A 6,000-nucleotide genomic window follows, 5' to 3' on the forward strand; every position below is an offset into this window, starting at 1 on the left:
GCCATTTATAACCCCACCTTTGACATACTTGTCCTGGGAGAGAGACAGAATCACCCTCACAGCCACAAATTTACCAGCCCTTGGCCCACACTCCACACAATGCTTCTTCTTCTGCTGCCCTGAGTGGTTTGAGATTCTTCATTTTCTTTTTTGTATGCATCTTGGGGCTTGGGCTGTGAATAAGAAGAGTATATAACTTCCATTCTAGCACCTTGCTTTCTGTCCACAGGAGGTCACAACTTGGGGGAAGGGAGAAAGAGTGTGAAAAGCCCTTTTGAAGGCATCTTGACTTATTCTCTGTTTTCCCTCTAGAGGCTTAGTGGATGACTGTCCCTTTGCACAGGTGATGAGAGACTGGCTGGACAGTCTCTCATCTCTTTTTTCCTTCTATGTCTCTTTTTTCCTTCTATGACAACACCTTGCCAGCTAAATATGTCATTGATTAGTGCAGAGGATTGAATAATATTCTCCCCAAACGTACCTCAAAATGTGATCTTATTTGAAAAGTGTTTTATAGATCGATTAATTAAGATGAGGTCAGTGTACAACTACCCAAAGAAAATAAAATTTAAAATATTTAAAAAATATTTCAAAAGATGAGGTCAAGATGACATCTTGACTTTGAATTTCTGAAATGCAGATCTATGAGAGAATAAAATTTTTGTCAGTTGAAGTTTCTATTTGTGGTGCATGGTTATGACACTTCTGGCACTTAATACAGCATGGAAGAGAAATTAAAGGAATTAAAAAATATATAAATAGGGGCCCGGGAGTTTGGCCTAGCGGTTAAAGTGCTTGCCTAGCATGCACAAGGACCCGGGTTCGATTCCTCGGTATCCCACATACACAACCAAGCCGGAAGTGCCAGAGACGAGACTGCAACAAGCGACAGAGAGCGAAAGCAAGCAAGCGGAGCCCAACCGAGTGGTGGCCGGAGAGCGAGCGGGAGCGAGCCGAGCCAGAGCCAGCGAGGCCGGAGCGAGGGGGGCCGGAGCGAGCGGGGCCGGAGCGAGAGCGGGGCCGGAGCGAGAGCGGGGCCGGAGCGAGAGCGGGGCCAGAAAGAGAAGGGGGCCAAAAAAAAAAAAAAAAAAAATATATATATATATATATATATATATATATATATATATATAAATAGCTATATAGCTGGGTACTAGTGGCTCAGGCCTGTTAATCCTATAACCCTATCTAACCCTATCTACTTAGTAGGCCGACAGCTGAGGCTCAGAGTCCAAGACCAGTCTGACAGCCAACTACTTTCCAACTGAAGGCTCATATGAAAACTCAACATTGTATATAATGTTCAGTCTGCTGGGGATACACATGCAAAGTTATAATGTTAGGTATTGAAAAGCTCATTCAAGGACATTTCCTCCCAGAATATGCATGTGTGCTCAGCACCTAGGGAGGCCAAGACAGAAGCATTTCGAGTTCAAGGCGAGCCTGGTCCTATCTCTAGATTACTAGCCTGGCATTTATGAGGCCCTAAGTGTATCTCCAGAAATGAAGAGAATCCTTGTTTTTTTTGTTTTTTTTTTTTTTTTTTGCTGGTCCTGGGCTTGAGCTAAGGGTCTGAGCACTGTCCTTGGACTTCCTAAGACTAGAGCTCTACCATTTGAGCCTCAGCACCACTTCCAGCTTTTTTTTCTGTGTATGTGGTACCAAGAAATTGAACCTGGGTCTTTGTGCATGTTAGGCAAGCACTCTACCACTAGGCCAAACTCCCGGCCCGAGAAGTGCAGGGCTTGGAGTTTAGCCTGGTGGTAGAGTGCTTGCCTTGCATACACGAAGACCTGGGTTTGATTCCTTGGTACCACACAGATAGAAAAAAACCAGAAGTGGTGCTGTGGCTCAAGTGGTAGAGCTCTAGCCTTGAGAAAACCCAAGGACAGTGCTCAGGCCCTGAGTTCAAGGCTCAGGACTGGCAAAAAAGACTGAAGTACAAAGATTTTTAACAAATCAATCTAACATATCTTATGGGGTCTTCAGAAGACTAGCATGGAATTTCTCTTCTTTCATATCCTTATATACTTCTGATCTCGGAAAAAGAAAACATTCCATTTTTTTTGGAAATATCACTTCATTTTGACATCAGAAAATAAGTCTGCATTTCTGTAGATGACACTCAGAATAATCTCTGGTCATGTAATTGATTTCTCAGTTCACCCAGGGATATTTGTAGCAAAGTAAGCTTCTGAGATGAGAGTTTAGGATAATGTTATAACGTTAGAAGCGAAGTAGATAAAAGATGCTGGGAAGGAATTGGCAACAATAAATCCTTTATAAATGATTTCTTCCCCACCTGTTTTACGTAGGAATGTCATCAGATGCACTCAGCAATCTGTAAGACAAATTTGCTTGTTTAAACTCAATGGTGCTTCTTAGTCATCTCATCCTCCTTCAGACCTCTTGCATGTTAACTGCCTCAAATTCAAGATGAGTTCACCAAATATCAGTTTGATTGAATTACTCATTGCTCAGACCCCACATTATATTCTCAGGATGAAATCTACATCCAAAAGTAATAAGTATAAATGCTAATTAAACTGAACCTATATTCTCAAGCTATCACAAGACAGATTAAAATGAGGGTATTATTCCAAGTTAACTTTGATCAAATCTACCTTTAGAGTGAACAACAAATCCAGGATCCTTTGCTCCCTGAAGCCTTTCTACCCTCTACTCTTGGTCAGAGAAGAACAGTAAGCGTGGGTAAAGTCAGTAGGTCATATACTATGAAAGAGCCTATATTAATCTGGAAATTGAAGTCAGGGACTCATACCTGCACTGTACTACTTGAGCTATTATTTTCAGTTCTTTTGTTTTTTGATTTATTTTCCTAAGGTAAGGTCACATGAAGAAAAACTGCAGAAGAGTAAATTGGCCTCTGGATCTTGAGTTAGTGAAGAATGAGGTATGTAGGGCACTGAAAAGAAAACACCCTATGGGATTGCTCCTCACAAACCCTGGCCAATGTTTACATTTACACCCTGTTCTCCTACTGCCATGCTCTTAACAGTTCAGATGGCTTTGAAACTTGTCACCTCTGGTTACATGCTTCAGGCCAGTAGGCTCAATTTCAAGGCAAAGCTGGATTTTGACAAAACTTGCTATTTATAGCATGGCTAATGAATTGGGAACCATGGCTCATGCCTGTAATCCCAGCACTCAGGAGGAAGAGGCAGGTGGGTAACACTCCATGCCAGTGTGGGCTAGGTAGCAAGGCTGTATCAAAACAAACAAACAAAAATAGTAAGTATAATGAACAGGAGGAATACAAGGGTAAGAGTTTTTGGTTGTTGATTTTGTGGCTCATGTTAGACAAACACTCTGCCAACAAGTTATACCCGAAACCCTAAAATTATTCATCAAATTGGTTTTGCAATCCATTTTCAGTCTCCAGGGACTCATGGCTACATTCCTAGATGGGCTCAGAGCCTTTGGGCTTTTCCAGGAGTAGAAGTTCTCAAACCGCTGTGAAAGACTGGAATTCACACATTCCTTTTCTTTTTAGCAGTATTGGGATTTGAGCTCTGGGTCTCGTTCTTGCTAGGCAGGTGCTTTACCTCTTGGTTCATCATGTATGATTTCACCTGTCCTTTATATACATGTAAAATTCCTTGTCTCCAGGTCTATTCTTGAGGGAACCCCTCCTTTATAGTGACAACACTGGATGCTAGTCGTAGTTACTTATCGATTTAGGATGCAAATAGATGTCAACAAACTAGCCGAATGATCTGTAATTTCTTACACTGATTACTGTTGACATTAAGATTCCTGAAGTGGGATCACTACATAATGGGGTTTGGGATCAGAGATGCTAAATGTGTTCCTGGAAAGGCTGCTGTTTAGAAACAGATTGAAAGAATCTTGATTAAGCTGTACGGCCAGCATGGATGTTCATTTCTAAGAAAAAGCAGCCCTGGACTAATTAACATTCCTACCCACAGTGTGTCAGCTTCCCCAATACATCCTCACTGACATTCACTGTTGTCTGTGTTCTTGGCAGGGACCAAGAGATGGAATCTCAGTGTTTTGATTTGCATTTGTTTTATGACTAAGAATGAACAATGTTTAGAATGCATTTATCTGTCATTTGTACTTCTTGTTTTGAGAATTGTCTGTTCCATTGCTCATTTATTGATTGCGTTATTCTTTGGGCTATTTAATTTTGTGAGTTTGTTATGTGGTCATTTGCAGGCAAATGGATTGAATTGGAGATCATCTTGTTAAATAAAATGAGCCAAAGTCAGACAAACAAATACTGTGGTCTCTCTCATAAGTGGGAAGACTTGAAAAAAAAAAAGGCATGCAAGTGAAATGTGGAAGGGGGTTAAATGCAGGGAGGGGAAGCAATAGAAGTGGTGGGGTGATGGGGTGGCATGACTGAAAGAATATACAAGTAGGAAAATGTCACCACCAAACTCATAGTTCTATAAAGTTGATCATGGAAAGGGAACACTCATGTGTTTAGGGAGTGAGACAAATTTGTTTTTCTAACACCAGGCACTGGTAGTAAGAAAGAATCATTTTAAGCCAGTTTTTCAGATGTCTCAAGATACATATTTGCCTGGTTTGGGCCAGATTCTCAGCCTTGCCCCAGAATTCTGAATATATGGATTTGTTCCTAAGTTTCCAAACCCTTCTATGTCTTGTAAGCGATGCTCATCCTCGGAGCAGGGCACAGGATGGCTCACTGGAGCCAGACATTCTCTCAGCTTGGGACACACATAAAAAGCTTCTTCAACACCCACCCACCAATGCAGTGGATCTTGCTGGGACCTGAGAATTTACAATTCCAGCAAGTTCTCAGATGGTGGCATTGATGCAGCTGGTCCAGAGAAGCACTGATTTAAACAACCCCAGCGTCCACAGGAGGAATACTTCATTATCCTTCCTTCCCTGAAAAAATGAAAGGCAAAGGGTTTTTGACTATACATCACTGTCTGGAGCCCAGGCAGAAGCAGAGGCATTTCCTCTAAGCTAATGATCTGTATGGCAGTCACTTTGATCCACCTTCTGCCACTACCATCATAGTTGTGTTGTTCAGATCTGTCCATTTTTATAGTCTAGGATGCCCTGTTTTAATAAGGATTACTTTTAATGAGAGCCCAAAATAATGTGGCATCCTCACGTTGAAATCATAGCAACAAGTGCCTATATGAGTCTCTTGCATTCAGGAATCTTAGAATGCTGGTCCTAAGAGAAGAGGAGCTCAGTAGCTAGGGTGGGAAGGAATTTCTCACCAACTTCATTTTGCTGACCTTATCTTTTGAACTGTCTGCGTGAACTCTCCCCTAAGTAAGGTGAGCTCAAAGAACAGAAAAATAAAAGCAAAACTCTCCTGCTATCTTTGCACTGCAGCACTGGCTGGTATGAAACCATAGCCCAATCAGACTGTGTAGTTCACGTTTGTAATGTCAGCTGCACAGGACACATAGGTCGGAAAATTGTCATCTGTCCCAGGCCAAAAAAGAAAAAAAAATCAAAAGATTCTATCTTTTGGTTGTGGGTGTGTGGCACAGGCTGTAGAGTGCTTAAGCCCAAGGCTCTGAGACTAAACCTCTTGGAGTGGTCCCCCCAAAACAACAAAAGATGATCTCTAATTCTACCATATTCAACATAATATTCCTCCCTACAGATGTATATTTATTCTAAATTAAATTTAAAATATTTTGGTGCCAGTCCTGGGGCTTCAACTCAGATCTGGGTGCCATCTCTGAGCTTTTATATCTTTTATCTAAGGCTAGTATTCTACCGCTTGAGCCATAGCTTCATTTCTGGATTTTTGGTGATTAATTAGAGATAAGAGTCTCTTGAATTTTCCTTCCCTGACTGGCTTTGAACCAGGATCCTCAGATCTCAACATGTGTGAGTGGCTAGGATTACAGGAGCAAGTCACCAACACTGGCCAATGTTTTGTATGTGCGCATGTGTATTTTATTAATTTTTTGTCGATCAAGGGGCTTGAATTCTGCGTGCTGTCCCTGAGCTCTTCAG

Source organism: Megascapheus bottae, chromosome 4 (assembly GCF_031878675.1).
Source record: "Megascapheus bottae isolate mThoBot1 chromosome 4, mThoBot2.hap1, whole genome shotgun sequence".
In the NCBI taxonomy this organism is placed as follows: domain Eukaryota; kingdom Metazoa; phylum Chordata; class Mammalia; order Rodentia; family Geomyidae; genus Megascapheus; species Megascapheus bottae.